The sequence below is a fragment of the Molossus molossus genome, unplaced genomic scaffold, assembly GCF_014108415.1.
Source record: "Molossus molossus isolate mMolMol1 unplaced genomic scaffold, mMolMol1.p scaffold_m16_p_21, whole genome shotgun sequence".
Lineage (NCBI taxonomy): Eukaryota > Metazoa > Chordata > Mammalia > Chiroptera > Molossidae > Molossus > Molossus molossus.
Window position 1 is genome coordinate 8506413 of NW_023425357.1, and position 20513 is coordinate 8526925.

General features: G+C 44.9%; 1 protein-coding gene across 2 annotated transcripts in view; it reads right to left on the reverse strand.

Annotated features, from left to right (window-relative positions):
• The window catches only part of ARHGAP35 (Rho GTPase activating protein 35), a 141973-nt gene extending 123857 nt beyond the window's left edge, over nucleotides 1-18116 (reverse strand). For both annotated transcript variants that reach the window (XM_036274325.1, XM_036274326.1), the window contains exon 1: nucleotides 18058-18116. The gene's annotated coding sequence lies outside the window, so the exon portion shown is untranslated. The remainder of the gene's footprint in view (nucleotides 1-18057) is intronic.
• Nucleotides 18117-20513: the final 2397 nt, after the last annotated feature.

Sequence of the window (20513 nt, forward strand, 5' to 3'; positions counted from 1 at the left end):
ATCTGGGATATGGAATAGGGAAGAAGGATGATTTATCCTCTCCCAGATTTTCACTAAGGACTCTAATCATTGGGACAAAATTCCATTATGTCACAACAATCTTTATAAAGGCACTTGACCAATATTAGTCTTGCTTCTACATTTATAACTTGCATTCTAAGCCTCCATCTCCTAAAATTCCCAAATGTACAACCACCTAGATGATGTTAATTTCTAGAATCAAGGATAAATCCTGTGCAGAAACCACTGCAATGGCAATAAAAATGGGAAATTTCCCTACCATCAAAACACAATTGTTAACAATGGTTATTCCTGGGGAGTAAAATTAAAGAATATTTTAACTTTCCTTATATATTTCAGCTATTGAGGGCTATTTATCAAACATTCAACAAATACAAAATGAGCATGATCCGGTGCCAGAGTTAGGAGATTAAGAAGATAAAAATAGCCCTGGCCAGTTTGGCTCAGCGGTTAGAGCATCAGCCTGGGGTCCAGAGAAATCCAGGTTCAGTTTCCGCTAAGGGCACGTACCTCCGTTGCAGTTTGTCCCCGGCCCCGGCTGGAGTCCTGTGGGTGGCAGTCAGTCGATGTTTCTCTCTCACATCAATGTTTCTCTTTCTCTCTCTCTCCCCTTCCCTCTCTCCCTCTTGTTCTATCTGAAGATGAATGCAAAAATGTCCTCGGGTGAGGATAAAAAAAAAGATAAAAAATAAAAATCTCTCTTGTGCCACATAAAGTCTAGAACTGTACTAATACTTTAGTCATTTAAAGTTTAATCAAAATTAAATAATATTTGAAATTCAGTTTCTCAGTCCCACTAGCTACATTTCAAGTAGAAACATGTGGCTAGTAGCTACTGTAAAAGTCAGTGCAGATAGTTTTGGTAGACAGGGCTGACCTAAAAAGAAGCCCTGGTGCCCATTTAGACTTTGGAAATAAAGAGGGATGATCTGGGAAGACAAGCATTTGAAATGGGTATGAATGTGAGCATTCCAGGCTGGCTGATGACAATCAACACATGTCACTGGCCCTTCCCTTCAGCATCATGCAATACCAAAATTTCCAGGGCTATTCCCCCCAAACCAAAAGCAAAACACTTCAAGGCATTATAGAAATGGCTTAGGCTTTGGCTGCATTTTGCTGAGATAAGTTTAGATTAAAATACCCTAAAATGAACAAAGGAGACTATCAAGTTCAATTAGGACCTCACTAAAAAGGAGGAAGGGAAAAGGAAACGGGAATTAACAGCTAGATCATTCTGGAAATCTTTAACAGGTAAGCTAAACTAGGGATCAAGGGGACAAACCAAGGAATGAACTATGCTCATCCAAATACCTTTCAATGAAAGAAGCATTTCCTAATAATCAAGGTCACTACATGAAATCACAAGTGATTAAGCAGAGACAGAGTGGGGAGAGGAAAAAAGAGGGGGAGAGGAGAGGAGAAGAGAGGAGAGAGCACACACACAAAAGCAGCCTGGCAGAGCTTTAAAACAATTTGGTACTTCAAATGAGGGGGTGCAGGGGGGAGGAGTCTATCTTTTCTCTGACTTTGCCTACTACCTAATATGTGCTGTCTCCGTTTCCTCATTTGTAAAATATGTGTAAGGTGCCCGGTCGGTGTGACTCAGTGGTTGAGCATCAACCCATGCACTGAGAGGTCACGGGTTCAATTCCGGGTCAGGGCACATGACAGGGTTGTGGGCTCTATCCCTGTGGGCATGCAGGAGGCAGCCTATAGATGTTTCTATCTCTCTCCCTCTCCCTCTCCCTCTCCTCCCTCTTTCTCTAAAAATCAAAGTCATGCCCTGGCCAGTTTGGCTCAGCGGTTAGAGCATCGGCCCGTGGACCGGAGAGTCCCAGGTTTGGTTCCCACTAGGGGCATGTACCTCAGTTGCACTTTGTCCTTGGCCCCGGTTGGGGTCGTGTGGGTGGCAGCGACTTGATATGTCTCTCTCACATCGATATTTCTCTCTCTCTCTCTTCCTTCCTTTCTCCCTCCCAGTCTATCTGAATAAATGCAAAAATGTCCTCAGGTGAGGATTAAAGAAATAAATAAATATCAAAGTCATATTTTTAGAAATAGGCACAAGGTAATCCATGTACAGTGCATAGAACAGTGCCTGGCATATAGACGTGACTAAGGTAGCATTGCTTATTATTACTGTAGGAGTCTCTGAGGATCTAGTTTCACTGATATCGAGTCAAAGGATTTCCCTAGGATGAGCTCACAGGGGAGAGCGATATTGTGTCGACTGTCATATTGGAAGAGGGGTTTTGAAAAGTCCAAACTGTCCCAAGCTGAGTGAGCTAGCAGACACCTTCCAACCATGTTCTATGGGCTATTATAATGCCCAAAGCCATGGGATGGCTACTAGAACTGCAGCAAACTTCAGGATTTAGCTATGGACCCCTGACATCAGGATTCAGGACATCAGTTCAATTTTTTCCAAAATCTGCCCATGTCTGCCCAACTAGATTATTCTATCCATTCAGGCATTAATCAAGCACCCATGCCAAGTCAGGCAGTTTATTAGGCAAAGTGGAAAACAAAAAACAACAAATCCTTAGTTTCAAAAAGTAGACCACTATTCCACTTCTAGGAATTTCTCCCACAGGTATAATCACATGTACAAATTGATATCTATTCAAGATTGCCTTACAGCACTGATTGCAAAAACAAGGAACTGGAAACAAATCAAATGCCTATCAATAGGAGACTGGTTAATTAAGATATATCTGTATAATGGAATACAACGAGGCTGCAAAAAAGAATGAGGACCCTTCCTTTGTCCTAACATGGAAAGATCTCCCAAAACATTCTGTAAAAAAGAGGAAGACACAGAGCAGTAATTATAGTACATTACTATTCCTGTAAAGGGATGGGGAGGCCATACATATTTATATTTGCTTGTTTGTATGTGGACAAAATATCTCTGGACGGAAAAATATCTCAGGTAAAATACTGAAGTGGCTAATTGGGTGACTGGGGATATGGATGTTTTGTGACTACTGACACAGAACCACATCACTACACAAAAACAAGCTTTAAGCATAACATCCCAGCGAAGTGCTAGTGGAACAGAGCTGAGGAAAATCCAGGAAGAAAGGTCTCAGAACAGTGGACTCTTGAGATGTTGAAGGATGAGTAGGAAACCGACCAATCCAAAAAGAGTTGGTAAGTGCCCTCTTGACATGAAGCAGCTTCATCAAAAACACAGGGGCAGAAGAAAGAGCAGAGCATGTTCTAGAGACAGATAAGTTTGAGGCTGGGAAGTTACGATGGGCCAAACTGTAAAGGATTCTACAGCCACACCAAGGACTTGAACTTTATCATGTGGGCAACAGAAAAGCTAAGGATTTCAAAGAGAGGAGTCCAAGAGTCAGGTTTTTGTTCAGTGACTTGAGAGAAAAAAAGGATGAAGAGAAGGCCACCTTGTAAGAGACTTGTACAATCAAGCACAATACCCTACCTGCTTGGAATTCCCAGTGGCAGGTAGCACAATGGATTTCACTGCATTGGCATCCAGTGACTACTTAACTTCCCATTTGAGAATAACAATCCCTATCAATTGAGCACTCAAATTGTGGCCCTATATCATGATGAGAGAAAAAGTAACTGAGGCCCCAGTCCTAACACTGTGAATACCAAACAGATCCCCAAAACTACTATTTGGCCGACGACCTATAACATTTTAGATGTGTGAGACACCTACCGATCAGACCCTAAAAGTCAGTGCTACCTGGGGGCAAGTTACAAGACAACAGATCAATAGCACATGCTGCTCTATAGATTCAGAATTCCACCCTGCTGCCTTTGTGGCACTCTATCCTGCTGGCTTACCTAAACAGTTTAACCAAGCAAATGATTCTTTCATTTTCCCAAAAAACTGAAAGGCTTTCCAACTTTACAGAGTTTCCACATTCATTCTTGGCATTTCGTTCTCCAAAAAATCTGGAATTGCAACACAAAAAGCCTTGTGGCAGGCAGAGTAGGTATTTAGGCTTATTTATAGACAAGAACTCAAATTACAATAAAGGACTTGTCCAAGGTCACAAAGATGGTGAGAAGCAAAATGAATACTAACAGCAGAAAGGGCTCTTTACATCGCTTGAGGAATTCCAAGACTCTAAGGACTGAAAAGACTCCACAGACTTAACTTTTTCCTGGTTTCTCTAAAAAATGCTTACCTTTATTTCAACTAATATTGTGGTCCTACTGACATGTTTTAGGATAAATGTGACAGGTTCACAGAATAAATGGGGGAACAAAACAAAAAAGTCCTGTGAGGCTTCCAAAGTATTTCACAATTTCTTTCTAATATGTGAGTATCAACCTCTTCGCACTGCACTTGAATATCAGTCTGCTGGTGCTCTCCCTCATGAAACTACCAGTAAATAAATAGATATATGTATATGCAAATATGTTATAAAAATAACAAGTTTTAAAAAAGGTAAATTTTTAAATCTCCAAATTATTTCTTATTCAAGATAAAACATGAATTTGGACCACTTTCTTAAAAGGTTCTTTGTCATAATAAGATGAAATTTATCTTCCTAGTCAATGCATTCTTGAGTTGAAATGTTTAGTCACACTTAATTCTTTAAGATTAAGATCAGGGGAAAAAAATCAGGCCACTGGTCTAAATTTTTACTTTCTGGTACAGAAACAGGGTGTCCCTTGTGTTACCTGTAAGAAAAGAATTGCTTTTGTTTTATAAATGGTGTATAAACCCTCTGAGAGAGGAGGAGGCATGTTTTGTATAACTGGTACTCTAAACAGTGCAGACACCCAAACGTCAGTTGAATGGGGAGAGCAAAGAAAAAATATCTATTCTCTGGAGCTACAAAGAACTTGTTTGTTCCCTATCCCGCCTAATAGTTCTTAATTATTTAAATAAAATTAAATATATTAAATAAATAGAACTATTTTTTTCAATCCTCACCCGAGAACATTTTTTTTTCTCCTGTTTATCTTCAGACAGAGTAGGAGGGAGAGAGAGAGAGAAACATTGATGTGGGGGCCGGGGATGAACCGCAACTGAGGAATATGCTCTTGGCCGGAATTGAACCTGGGACTCTTTGGTCTGTAGGCCGATGCTCTAACTACTGAGCCAAACAGGCCAGGGCAATAAAAATATACTTTTTAAAAAATGAAAATAAATAAAATTCTGCAGCACATCAAAAAATGTATTTGTTGCCAATCTGACAAAAATAGGTGCAACTAGCCCTGGCTGGTTTGACTCAGCGGTTGGAGCATCAGCCTGCGGTCCCGAGAGACCCGGGTTTGGTTCCCGCTAAGGGCATGTACCTCGGTTGCGGTTTGTCCCCGGCCCTGGTCGGTATTGTGGGTGGCGGCCGCTCGGTGTGTCCCTTTCACATCGATGTTTCTCTCTCTCTCTCTCTCTCTCTCTCTCTCTTCCTCTCTCTCTCCCTCCCACTCTATCTGAACAAAAAATGTCCTCGGGTGAGGATAAAAAAAAAAAAGTTAAAAAAAAAAAATAGGTGTAACTATATCGTTTTAATTCATTCACCCTAGACAGCTATTGTTGTGTTGGCTATTGCCATTTTTTAAATTTGACAATTTAAAGGAAAAGAGGTCAGTGCCCCTAACTAAATAGTCAGGTATTATTGCACGTTTTAAAAATTCTTGCGCCACACCGGTTGAAAATCGCTGCCCTAAAGCTAAAACATTTAGATTCTTTTCTTTCTTCTTTTTGTTTATCACTATAGTTAACATCTTTGTATACAATCTTCATCCTCATCTCTATTTCTTGGTCCATAAAGATCCTGTAAGTAGATCAAGGATTGTATGTCTCTTAAAACAGCCAAACCGCTTTCCAAAAAGTCCACACAGTTTACTCATCACGATATCATCAGCAGTGACCAAAATAATCTGGAATTACAACACAGATAGGGAAGATCTGTTATCAAAAGAATGCTCTAAGCACTTGTGGTAATTTGTACCAGATCACTATTATCCCATTCTTTATCAGATATGTGACCTTGACCAAACTTGGAAAAGCTACAAATATCGTTTTACACATTCACATTTGTGCTTTCCACATAGTTGTCAACTAATTAAGAATTGCGTGGAAAAGTAAACTATGCCCCATCATATGAAAAGGGGTTTGTACAACAGAAAATTCAGAGATGCACACTGAAGATTTACGTACTTTTCTACACATAAATTGTACCTTAATTTTTTTTAAGTAAATGAAAGGAAAAGAATTATTATTATTTTTTTTTTTTTATCCTCACCCAAGGACATTTTTCCATTTTTTGTTCAGGTAGACTGGGAGGGAGAGAGAGGAACAGAGAGAGAAAGAGAAACATCGATGTGAAAGGGACACATCAAGTGGCCACCACTTGCACGACCAACCAGGGCAGGGACAAACCGCAACTGAGGTATGCGCCCTTAGTGGGAAGCGAACCTGGGTCTCTCTGGACCTCAGGCCGACGCTCTATCCACTGAGCCAAACCGGCCAGGGCAGGAAAAGAATTATTAAAAGGGGATCTCTACACAAGAAAAAATATATATTCCTTATATATACACACACACAATATCAAATCACAACTACTTTAGCTAACATTGCCTGTTTGTTTTTTTTTAATCCTCACCCGAGGATATTTTTCTATTTATCTTCAGATAGAGTGAGAGAGAGAGAGAAAGAGAAACAATGATGTGAGAGGGACACACTGACTGGTTGCCTCCTGCACGACCCCTACGCAACCGAGGAATGTGCCCTTGACTGGAATCGAACCCATGACTCATTGGTTTGTAGGCCAATGTGTGTGTATATATAAGGAATATATATTTTTTCTTGTGTAGAGATCCCCTTTCAATAATTCTTTTCCCACCCTGGCCAGTTTGGCTCAGCGGATAGAGCATCGGCCAGTGCAACACTGACATTTTTAAGCCTTTGTGACTGATTACTAATTCTGGGCATATGCCAACAGCCAAGACCTACTCCCAAAGCAGTCAGGGGCCCTCTCCCCCTTTCCCTCATTTATCAAAGGTTTTATCGACATTCCTCAACTGACTGACCAATAAAAAAAAAATTTCCTATAGGCTGGCAATATTTTAAAAAGTATTCAAAGAGCCCTGGCCGGTTTGGCTCAGCGGTTAGAGCGTCGGCCTGCGGTCCGGAGAGACCCGGGTTCAGTTCCCGCTAAGGGCATGTACCTCAGTTGCAGTTTGTCCCCGGCCCTGGCTGGTCGTGCGGGTGGCAGCCACTCGATGTGTCCCTTCACATCGATGTTTCTCTCTCTCTCTCTCTCTCTCTCTTCCTCTCTCTCCCTCCCACTCTATCTGAACAAAAAATGGAAAAATGTCCTCGGGTGAGGATAAAAAAAAAAAGTATTCAAAGATTTCAGGCCATTAAAAATGGCATCACAGCCTGGCCAGTGTGGTTCAGTGGACTGAACGCCATCCCATGGACTGAGAGGTCCAGGTTCAATTCAAGATCAGACCACATGCTGTGCAGAAGGCAGCTGATCAATGTTTCTCTCTCACATCAATGTTTCTATCTCTCTCTCCCTTCCCCTTTCTCTAAAAAAATCAATAAGATCATATTTTTAAAAAATAGTATTACAAAAGCAGCATCCACCAGCCTTCCACATACAGATTTAATAAACATATTTGATCCCTAGCTGGTTTGGCTCAGCGGTTAGAGCGTCAGCCCGTGGACCAGAGTCCTAGGTTCGGTTCCCGCTAAGGGCACGTACCTTGGTTGCAGTTTGTCCCTGGCCCCGGTTGGGGTCATGTGGGTGGCAACCAGTCGACACGTCTCTCTCATGTCAATGTTTCTCTCTCTCTCTTTCCCCCTCTCTCCCTCCTGCTTTATCTGAAGATAAATGCGCCCTGGCCGGTTTGGCTCAGCGGTTGGAGCATCCGCCTGCGGTCCAGAGAGACCCGGGTTCGGTTCCCGCTAAGGGCATATACCTCGGTTGCAGTTTGTCCCCGGCCCTGGTTGGTCGTGCGGGTGGCAGCCACTCGATGTGTCCCTTTCACATCGATGTTTCCCTCTCTCTTCCTCTCTCTCCCTCCTCTATCTATACAAAAAATGGAAAAATGTCCTCGGATGAGGATTAAAAAAAAAAAAAAAAAATGAAGATAAATGCAAAAAAATATCCTCGGGTGAGGATAAAAAAAATTGAAAATAAAGACCCGGTGCTACTTTTATGGCCATGCATTTCGGGACCCCATTCCCAGTGAAACATTCCTTTGGAGTGAAAGTCACTCTAGCTGAAGATGCAGGTTTCGAGAATCTAATAATCTTGTATTAAAGCAGTGCTGGCTTTCATTGGTACACAATCAATTTGTTACTGAACAAAGAAACCTTTTTAATTGCCTGTGGCAATTAAGGGTAATGATTTTCCTTTGTCTTATTCCTAAGAAGTGCAGGCTGCAATAGATGAACCCACGGTTTTGACCTTTCTTTAAATGGAGATAGGAGAAGTATAACTTGTTTTACACTTCAGGAGGCTATTAGTTGAGGTTGGTCAGTATCCCACCCCACCCCATAACTTTCAAATTGCAGGTTTTATTTTTTTGTGTGTTGTTCTGTTGTTAATCCTCACCTGAGGATATTTTTTCCATTGATTTTTAGAGAGTGGAAAGGAAGGAGGAAGGGAAGGAGAGAGAGAGAGAGAGAGAGAGAGGGAGGGAGGGAAGGAAGGAAGGAGGGAGAAAAGGAGGGAGAGAGAGACATCCACTGGTTGCCTCCCACACCCGCCCAGACCCAGACCAGGGCCAGGGATCAAAATTGCAAACCATGCCCTGGCCTGTGTGGCTCAGTGGATAGAGCATTGCCTGCACACCAAAGGGTCAGAATCAAGGGCACGTACCTTTTTTTAATTCTCACCCGAGGACATTTTTGCATTCATCCTCAGACAGAGCGGGACAGAGAGAGGGAGGAAGAGAGAGAGAAACATCAATGTGAGAGAGAAACATCACGTGGTTGCCACCCACACAACCCCAACCAGGGCCGAGGACAAACTGCAACCAAGGTATGTGCCCTTAGCAGGAACTGAACATGGGACTCCCTGGTCCAAGGGCCGACACTCTAACCCCCGAGCCAACAGGCCAGGGCTGGGTTGCAGGTTTGATCCTGCAATCAATGGATGTGTCTCTCTTACATCGATATTAATCTCTCTCCTCCTCCCTCTTTCACTCCCTCCTTTCCACTCAGTGGAAAAACAAAAACAAAAACAAAAAAATGCAACCCAAGTATGTGCCCTTGATTGGGAATCAAACCCGAGATCCTCTGATGCATGGGCTTGCTCTAAAACATTGAGCCACACTGACCAGGGTTGAATTGCAGTTTTCTTTTGTTTTTTAAATTGTAGTGAGCGCCACACAAATAAGTCAAGGGACAAAGTATGTTTTTATATATACATTTCTAGTTGCCTAGAATTTTCTCAAAAAAAGAAAATCTCAGTTCAGAGCCATTCAGATACTTTTCTATTCCCCAAAGAAAATATCGATTTAAGAGTCATTCTATGACCAAACATTTCTTATCTCCTTTTGTGAGACAAAGTTTACTTATATGTGGTTTTGTTACACCTGGGTTTGAATCCAGGTCAGAAATAAAATGCTCAACTTTTTCAATATGCTGGCTAGAAAAACAAGCTGGTACTTGTGGCTACAGAGTCTTTTCAAAACACTATGATATGGAACCTACTGTGTGCTCAGTCTCTGAATATGAAAATCTTTATTACTACAGTACTGCCTCCCAAGGAGCCAGAAATTAATTAGATTGGTCTATTCGACATGTACTTCCCCCACCCCACCTTGCATTATATATAACTGGCTATAAATTCCTCAAGGGGATGAATTATAGCTTCTTCTTATATCCCAGCGAGGCAATAAACACAAATTCTGGAATGAGACAGACATGGATTCATAACACAGCACTATCACCTATTAGCTGTGTAACCACAGACAAGACACTTATGGCATATGTATGTATATATGTATGAAGACTAAATGCTGATCAGGAAGGCATGCCCTCTAAGAATTTAAAGCCTAAAAATAACCTGAGCCCTGACTGGTTTGGCTCAGCGGATAGAGCATCAGCCTGCAGACCAAAGAGTTGCAGGTTCAATTCTGGTCAAAGACACGTACCTCGGTTGCGGTTTGGCGCCAGCCCTGGTTGGGGTCGTGTGGGAGGCAACCAATTGATGTGTCTTGCTCACATGGATGTTTCTCTCTCTCCCCCTCTCTTTTCTCTCCCCTTCACACTCCATCTGAAGATAAGTGGAAAAATATCCTCGGGTGAGGATTTAAAAAAAATAAATTTAAATAAAATAAAAATGATCTTACAGTTGGTGCACACATCCCCCACCTCCCCCCCCATCAAAAAAAGGAAAGAAAAAGGCTTTGGCAACCTGTGTGGATTCAATCAATATTATGTACTGGGGTCTATTATGCGCAAGGCATTTTGCTAGGTGTGATAGAAAATAAAAGATATATGAGAGGGTCCCCTTCCTCAAAGAGTTTACTATCTAAAGAGAGAAGACATTTCAGCATTATTAGCTATAATATAAGGTGAAATGGGAACCAACTAGTATAATCCCTTCATTTTTTTTTTTTTTTTTTTTTTTTTTAATCCTCATCCAAGGACATTTTTCCATGTTTTGTACAGATAGAGAGGGAGGGAGAGAGAGGAAGAGAGAGAGAGGGAAACATCGACGTGAAGGGACACATCGAGTGGCTGCCACCCGCACGACCAACCAGGGCCGGGGACAAACTGCAACCGAGGTACATGCCCTTAGCGGGAACCGAACCCGGGCCTCTCCGGACCGCAGGCGGACGCTCTAACCGCTGAGCCAAACCGGCCAGGGCTCCCTTCATTTTTTAAATGAAGAAACTGCAGCCCAGAGAAGTAAAAATGACTTGGCCAAAATCACATAGCCAGTAAGCGGCAGAGGCAGGGCTGGGACACTGGTCTCTTCACTATCAATTCAGCATTCTTTATAACATAGCCGCCTTTAATTGTTCAAATCTATTACCAAGTACAAATATTACTATAGTGACCAGCAAAAGGACATTTTCCAAATAAGAATGCAGAGACACTAAGAGAGCAAAAAGGTATGAAATACCTAATCGTGCATAATGCAACAGTCGCAATTGTTGGAAATTCCATAAAATGAAAATGTTCATTTTAATAAAGGAAGCTGAAGGAGGTAAGAAAATCTGGCTGTTTTCAACTAAAGTATTACTTTCCTGTGATGATGCTTCATGGCTGAAAGTACCTGGGGCTCTCTGCTAATATAGCTACTAAATGGTGTTTCTTTTTTTTTAATCCTCACCCGAGGACATTTTTCCATCTTTTGTACAGATAGAGTGGGAGGGAGAGAGAGGGAGAGAGAGAGAGAGAGAAACATCGACGTGAAAGGGACACATCAGGTGGCTGCCACCCGCACGACCAACCAGGGCCGGGGACAAACTGCAACCGAAGTACGTGCCCTCAGCGGGAACCGAACCCGGGTCTTTCCGGACCGCAGTCCGACGCTCCAGCCGCTGAGCCAAACTGGCCAGAGCCTAAATGGTGTTTCTTAATATCAAAGAAGCAAATAAATGAAAATTAGACTGATAGATGCCAAAAATTATTATTATTTTTTATGTATTTATTTTTAATCCTCATCTGAGGATATTTTTCTATTTATCTTCAGACAGAGTGGGAGGAAGAGACAGAGAGAGAAACATCGACTGGTTGCCTCCACCACAACTGCGACCGGGGCCAGGGACAAACCGCAACCAAGGTACATACTCTTGGCTGGAATCAAACCCGAGACTTACTGGTCCGCGGGCTGATGCTCTACTGCTAAGCCAAACTGGCCAGGCAAAATTATTATTTTTTTAAATCCTCACCCAAGGACATTTTTCCATTGATTTTTTTTTTTTTAAACAGAGTGAGGAAGAGGAGGAAAGGGCTGGAGAGGGAGGAAAGGGGGAGAGAGAGGGAGAGCAAGAGCGAGAGAGATATCAATGTGAGAGAGACACATCAATGGGTTGCCTCTCTCAGGACTCTGACCAGGGATGAGGATGGAACCTGCAACCCAGGTACATGCCCTTGACCGGGAATCAAACCTGAGACCCTTTGGAGCTCGAGCTAACACTCTAACCACTGAGCCAAATCAGCCAAGGCCCAAAAGTTACTTTTAAGAATTCTTCATAAAGGAAGCCTGATAAGGCACTGTCTCAAAATTAAAATAGGAATAAACTTTCCGGAAGATGAACATGAATGATTTGTTTGCATTTCTTAATGACAGCAATTCAAGTGCTATTCAGACCATTGCTATTTGAGAGCCTAGGTTAACAATGACTCAGCTTGAAAAATTCTGTATTATTTTTAAAAGAGGTATACGCTTTTAGCTATGCAGTTATAGTCAATACAATTTGGATGCCCCTTTCCCCCTAAATTATTTTTTAATGTTTTTATTGATTTTTTTTTTTTTAGAGAGAGAGGAAAGGAGAGCAAGATAGAAACATCGATGTGAGCCCTGGCTGGTTTGGCTCAGCGGTTAGAGCGTTGGCCCGTGGACCCATGAGTCACGGGTTCGATTCCAGTCAAGGGCACGTACCTCAGTTGTAGTTCATCCAGGCCTTGGTCAGGGTCGTGCGGGAGGCAACCAGTCAATATGTCTCTCTCACGTCAATGTTTCTCTCTCTTTCCCTCCCTCCCTTCCTCCCATTCTATCGGAACAAAAATAAAAAAATATGCTCAGGTGAGGATTAAAAAAAAAAAGAAACATCAATGTGAAACATCAATCAGCTGCATCCTGCACACCCCCAACTGGGGATCGAGCGCACAACCTGGGCATGTGCCCTGACCAGGAATTGAACACAGACCTCTCAGTCCATGGGAGGACTCTCAATCCACTGAGCCACACCAGCCAAGCTCCCCTAAATGCTAAACTAATTTTCATGCAAGTCAAAAGAGAGGCAATGTTTATTTTACACTTGAAAAAGTATGTAACAAAGGTAATCCAGTTCATTTTACTGTGTCCTCAGGACAGAGCCCCTATCCCTGATTCTGGGTTACAGAATATAATTTGGGAGGGAGGTAGTTAGAATAGCACCAGGAGTCAGTCCCAGCTCTAACTTTGTGTGTGACCCAGAACAATAAGAATCTACAATCAGCTTGACAGCACACTATACTTCAGATTAGGAAATATGAAGTCAAAGAGGTTAAGTGATTTGTCCAACGTTCCAACTAACTGGGTTAAGGCCTAGACCAGAAGACCTCCTACTTGTATGTCCAGTACTCTTTCAACTATGACAAGAAGTCTGTCCCCATGCCCCTTTTGCAAACCTTCCATTAACCCATCTGTAAATGAGGAGGCCAGACCAAGCACTGATTTTTATACTGTGTTGCTCCAAACCCAAGGGATTTCTGTTAGTCAACTTCTTCCCATTTCCTGCAGAGACTCTCCAAGTTTATCTATTTTATATAGTGTGGAAAAGGTAATTTAAACAACTAGACTAGATAATCCATAAAATGTCCCACTGACAGGGTAAATTAAGACTGTTAGACCACCAAGCAGTGAATGACAATACGTAGAGCAGATCACAGGAAGGTCCTGAAGTGGCCTAACACCTCTCAGAACCCTACAACAGACCTAGGACAGAAAAGCAGAGGAGACTAGAGAAGGAAAACTACTCACACCTTTTCAATCTCCAAATGTATTGACCTGGTATGTTTTCCCATCTTGTACAGACTGACTAAATACCTATGAAGCTGTGGTTTACGGTCACCTATGCAACTCTCACTCCTCCCAAACTGTCCTTTGTCGAAAGCCACCAGCAGGACCATGGATCTGCATGCGGGAAACTTCTTCCATGTGTCCAGTATGAAAAGGGGTGAATTTTTTTTTCTTTCTTATTGTCCTAGATGTTATCATGTCAAGAAAAATACATCATGCCAAAAAAATACATCATACCAAGAAAAAAAGGGGAGATGTGTAAGGGAGTAGGGACATACCAGAAAAAAAAGAGCGGAACTTTGATCAGGGCAGTATTACAAAGATTTTCTAGGCAGGGCAAGAGCCCTTTAAGACATGTCACTAGGTTGAAAACAGTCATCTACCACCATCTCCTGCTCCACATCCTACTCCTAACTAGCACAGTAACTGTTTCAGAAGGCTAAGGCTACCTCCTGGGATTTCTGTGGCACCCAATTCCATCGCGAAAGCAAATGTTGATACTGGGGTTAGAGCCTCTGCTACCATCAGAGAAATCTGACAGTCTTTAGAACATCAGTTACCAGTTAGAAGAAAAATCAGCTCTTTGTTCTTCTGTCTCATCTCTTCCTATTATGTAAACTTAGGCTTTGGGCATGCAGAAACTTTTTGTCCTGCCAGTGATGTTAAAACTCTGGAACACAAATTTAACCAGTACTGCATATACAGTTGTTTTTATTCTTAATTAACTGCCACTTCCACATTAAGAATTTTTTTAAAGAAACTACTTATACCAACATGGGGAACATGAATTCTAAAATTCAGAGAATTAATCATGATTCATATGGCCAAAATTCAGAAATGAACAGAAACCAGCAAAAATGAATCAAAATTCTTTAAGTTAATAATGGTGAAGACACATGCCATACACAATTACAATTACCAGCCTCTACTTGTCAGAAAATTTAAAGTCTAAGAAGTTAGAAACTAAAAGACCCATATGGAGCTACTACCCAGCCCTGCTTAGTCTCACATATAAATGCCCTAACATGTGATGAGTCAATGGTCCAATTCTGTAGATGACAGTGAATGTTTTTTATTTCAAATGTGTTCACATAGAACTATTTTTAAGTAAGTGCTGAAATAAAGTTTGATCGAAGTTCAGTGAAGAAATAAATCCTTCCAGTAAATGCTCCTTCACAGCTGGATGGATGTTTTAATATGCACTTGCCCCAGGCCAATTCCTGGGGGGGGGGGGGAGGATGATCAGGCTATTGATTTACTTAAGAAATAAAATAAATAAACCTAAAACATGCAAAAAGTTCCCTCTCCTAAGTTAAGGAAGGACAACAGTTGGATGGCTTTTCTGTAAAAACCACCTCTTCCTCAGAATGAATTTCCTAAACCCCACCCCAACATAAGATCACTGAAGAAAACAGCTCAAGGAAAGGTAGCAAAACTAATTTCCCAGGTAGTTAAGACAAAAAATCCAATCAAAGCAGCCAGTTTCTGGCACCCCTTTCTCACTATCAAATCAGGTCACTCAAATGGCTTGGGGTATGTCTGGGCCCACCCTATAACTGGTATACCAGCATGGATCTGCCCAGAAGCATTCAGCTTCTGTTGGTAGGAGTGCTTGCAATACCTGGGGGCAGAAATCTGAGTGACACTTGGCACTCTCTTTCAACAACAGCAAAGAGCTTTCCAAACCCAGGCCCTCACTATTTTGAAGACCAGGAAGCTGAAGCCTTCCTGGGGCAGAGGTGAAAAAGAAATAAGCCCACTCTCTCCCACCCCTCCCAAAGGCTAGACTGCAAACTAGAGACCATTAAAGAAAGCAAGAATCCTCTGCAGACCCAGAGCAGTAAATAGCAAGTGTGTCCATAACCCTTGGTGAGATTGGGGAGAACTTGAGAAATGGCATTTCCCTAGCCAAGGGTAAAACAAAAATATGATTTGTCAGCTGGGGAAAAAAAGCCCACTCCTATGTTCTCTCAAGGGGTGCTGGCTTGGAGGTGGAAGGGGGAGAGGGTACTACTGTCTCTTTACAATAGCTCAGAGAAGAGGGGAGGGAAAGGGAGAAAGAGAAGCAAGACCTGTGAGCAGCTGCACTCTCCTTTTCTGAAGGACACAAAGCAGCAAACCCAGGGAACTGAAGGGGCTAGGGAGCAAGATGGGAAAGGGAAAGAAAATGGGGCAGTGGAAAGAGATCTACCCCCCTACCACTAACCTTGGTAAAAAGAGATGGGGGGGACACTCCCAGACTCCAGAGAGCAGTACCAATCAACCAGCCCCCACCTATTTACCTAGATCTCACAAGATTCCTCAAGGTAAAACCCTCAGGATCAGGAAGCCAAGGGAATCTGCAGTTTAAATCAGAGCCTAGAAAACCCTAGGCCCAACCTAGCCCCTTCTCCTCCAAAGCTGAGGACGCAGACTAGAAAAAGGTTTGCCTGAAGAGGGGGGACACTCAGTAGGGAATGGGTGGGTCAAGGAAGGAGGGGAGCTGAGAGAAGCAAGCCTAACAGAAACTAAATAGGAAGATAAAGAGCCTGCCAGGATACAAGGGGAAAGAAAAAGCGAGGGAGGAAAAGAAGTCAATGAGGAACAGAACTGGGAGAGGAGTTTCCAAAAGGGAGGAAGAATCCATCCAAAAACTCAGGAAGCTCCAAGAAGGGGGTTTGAGGTGGGGAGACAGGCAATGATAGAAAGGAATGGTTGAAAAGACATCTCTAATATATTGGGCAGAACTGGGAGAAGGAGGACTCAAAAAGAAGGTATGAGGCAGGGCAAAGTGGGAAGGACAAACACAAGAAAGGAGAAAGTGGAGGTTGAGAGCTGAATCAAAATGGTGGGGGGAAAGGTCAGGTGGTAATCTTAGAATTGAGAGGCAACAGAAGTGGGAGGTAGTTAGAAGACCAGGATTCAAGAGGACCACTCCAAGAAGGGACAGCAGTAGGAATTGAAATGGGTCCAAAAAAAAAAATTAGGTGAGCAAGTGGACAGCTCCAAAAGGGGCAGAGCTGGGAGGGAGAGATAAGAGAGGATGGAGCAGAAATGAACAAATGAAAGAGCAGGTGCAGAAAGGATTTGGGTGCAGGTTTGTAAGAGGAAAAATGGGAAGGGAAGAGGGTGATAGGTCAAAGTTATGGATGGTTTAATGAGGTAAAGGGCCAAAATGGGGATGACAGGATTTGAGCAAAGAGAAGACTGGAAGCAGGTCTAAAGAAGAGAAGAACTGAAAGGGAGACAGGTCAAAGGAAGAGGGAGCAAATGAATGGAATAGCTCAAGAGTGCCAATGAGGAGGTGGGGAGGGAAAATCTCAGGAATACTGGGGCAGACTATATCCGGGCAGCACTGAGGCTGCGGAAGGGCTGGGTTAGGGAGAGAAGGCAGAGAAGTGAATGGCAGAAATGAGAGGGATGCAGGGTCAGAGATGGGGAAGAGGCTGCTTCAAGAAAGGCAGAGTCAGTTGAAAAAGCAAGCAGTTTAGGGGGCATAGAAAGAGCGGAGATCGGGCAACGGGCAGAACCGGGGGGCAGAAAGGTCAGGAAAAGAGGAAAGGGTCTGAATGGCAAAGAGAAGATGTGAGAAGGAGAGGAGACAACATGAGGGAGCAGAGAACAGAACTAAGATATGGAAGGGTCAGAGAGCCCGGGGGCATCCCTGGGGTGCAGCAGGTGCTGTGAGCGGACAGTAGGGCCCAAGAGGGAGGAGAAATGAAGTCCAAGGAGAAGACCAGGGGGCAGCAGAGCGAGATGAACAGGGTCTCAGAAGGATCTCCAAAGGAGATGGAACCACAGGTCCTAGAGGGACAGCTCCTGGGGATGCAGCAGATTCTGAGAGGAGCGAGAGTAGACAGGTCAAAGAAGGGGTCAAATACGTAGAGTGGTAAGAACGGAATCTGAGAAGAGGCGGAGAGATCAGGAATCTCAAAGTGGGGGTCCAGGCTTAAGGGATGCAGAAGGGTCACTGAGGAAGTGGGTCCCATGAGCACTGCAGAGTCCAGGAGGGGCAAAGGCGGAAGGGGGGGGGCGCAGAATTGGGAGCAGTGGCTGAATGGGGGGCAGGGGGGAGTGGCGAGGCATATACCGAGATCTCAATCGGAGGGTGGGTGCAGACGCGAGGACAGCAGAGCCCGGGCAGTCCGGGGCATGTCCGAAGGGCCGGCGGGCCCCGTGAGCCGGGCCGCAGCACGAAGCTGCGGGGCCCGCGGAGCCCGGGGGCTGGGGGGCCGCTCCCTCCCCTCCCCCTCCAGCTCCTCTATTGTTCACGGGCTCCAGGCCCCGCGGTCCCCGCCTCCCCCAGGACCCCGCAGCGGGGCGGCGCCCGGCCTCGCCGCCGGGGCCCGCGAGCTCGCGCACTCACCAGCTGGGCGCCCTCAGCGCGGCTCCGGCCTCCGGGATCCCGGCAGCGGCGACGGCGGCCCCGGCGCCATGTTCTGCTGCTTCTCGTCTAGCGGTGGCTCAGGCGGCGGCGGCGGCTTCGGCGGCGGGGGGCCGGGTGGACCCTCCCTCACGGACTCCCTCCTCCGCCTCCTCCTCCTCCCGCCGCGCCGCGGCTCTCCCTCGGGGCCGGGGGGGCGGGGAGGGGAAGGGGGAGGGGCGGGAACCAGGGGGAGGGCGGACCAGCCTCGCTCGCTCGCTCCCTCCCTCCCTCCTTCGCAATGGCGGCAGCGGCGCCTCTTTCCTGCGGCCGGCGCTCCCTCGCACGCGCCCCCCCCCCCGACTGCTACTGCGCGTGCGTGGCGCTGAGACCGTTGCAGGATAACGGCCCCTGGGAGCGCGCTGCGAGGGGACAGCCGGCGCGGAGTAGGGTGAGATGCGAGAGCGCGTGCACTCCCGAGGGGCTCCCTGCCACCGTCACGGCCTGGTGCTGGGAACCGCCGTGGAGGGTGCAGTGCGCGTGCGCCCCAAGAAAATGCCGCTACTGCAGCGGCTGCGGCGCGAGACAGAGCGCGAGGCGACTCGCAACCGTACAGAGTGGGGTGGGCAAGTGCGCGTGCGCAGCAGGGGCTGCCAGCCGCCGCAGCTACTGGCGCGAGGTAGAGGGAGTGGCCGGCGGGAGGCGCGCGCGTCAGAAGCAGTCGATCCCCCTCCTCGCGCTGGCTTTTGGAAAAAGCGGGAGGGGTGGTGAGGCATGGCCGGTTCTGCGTGGGCGGGGGTGATTCCGCTCGCGCGGGACCTGACTAGCCAATGGGAGGCAAGGGGAGGTGGGTTTGCCGCGCGAGCTGTAGCCCCTGGGATAACCGTGGAGGAGAGAGGGAAAAGACGTAACGTGGGGCGGTGAGGTGGGGCTAAGGAGGAGGGAACGCACCCAGCAAAGATGTTGACTGGGGAACACGTGGAGGCGTGGCCCGCCTCAGCCCAATCCGAGCCCCGCAATTCGTCATTGCTGGAGAAGGGGCGGGGCTGGAGAGCGCGTGCTCTTTTCCCTGGCAGTGAAGGAAACCTACAGACAACGCTCGCTTTAGTACTACTGGTTCTGCTCTGGTTTCTGTGATGGCCAGAAATCCAGGAGAAGGGCGAGGGCCCGATCCTCACTGCGCCCTGGCCTTCAAGTCAGCATTGTACATACTGACTGCAAATCAAATGTCAGTTTGGGCGACTGGAGGGGAAATAGTAGTTATGGGAATTTACCTGCTGTAACACTTGAGTTCCTCTGAACTGTGGAGGGGTTCCTCTGGGACCCCTCCGGAATTATGGATCACGGAAGATGAGCATTCGGGCGCTGAGTCAGTATTTATGGAATGCATGAAGAAAGGCTATGCTTCCTACTGCATTTTGCGTTTCGCGTTTCTTTCCTCGGTCTCTTAATCTATAAAATGGAATGATAATCTTACCTTTCTTATAGAATTGATGTGAGAATTGAGTTATATTTATGAAGTGCTGAAAATCATACTTTGCTCTATAAGCGATGATAAAAAATCACATGCACTCAAGTTTTAAAACAGCTCATTAAATAAAAGTTTTCTGATTACTGATCAAGGTTGTTTCCACCTTTTTTTTTAAATTTAGAACTTTTAATGCATGAAATCTGGTTTTTAGATGTTAGTGACTTAGTTTGTTTTAAGCACCGTGGGCCAACCAACTGCGTGAACTAGATTTTCTTTATATTGCCTTTGCAAACCCTGGTTTGTAATTGATTTTGAGATCACTTGAGGGAACACCAGAAAGACTGGAGGGAGGGGCCTCCGGATTCCCCTATTGCCAATTAATGTCTTTATAGCTCCAGTGCAGTGTTCCAGGTTTTTCAAGCTTAGGAAATTTGTGAATTGACATCTAGAGAAAAGAGAAAACTGGGCTCATTTTCAGGATCTAGATGTCCCCTCCCCTTTTTGAAGTCCATCAACTCTGCCTTAGCCTTCAAGTTTCAATTTCAAGTCATTTCCCCAGGATGGCCTCCCAGATTTGTCCTGATCCATCATTCTTTGATAAAAATAGGCACTATATGTGAGGCAACATTCTAAAGAGCTTTCAACATTAGCTCACTTGATCCTCCACAACACCTTTTGAGTAGACTATAGTTGTTATTCTACTAAACTGTGGCACAGAGAGGTTACACAGGTAGTAAGTAGCAGATTTGCGATTCAAGCCCAACTGGATAGATTACTACCTTCATTCTTCTTCATAGCACTCCATGAGAATTGGAAGTTCTGTATTGGTGTCACCTTTTCATGTGTGACCCTTTGAAATCAGGGACTCTAGCTAATTCCTCAGTCTGACAACCCACAATGAATATTTGTTAATGAACAAATAAAAGAATCCAATGCTAAACAAAGGAGGTGATGACAGGCACTGGGGACATGCACGGCAGCTAAAAAG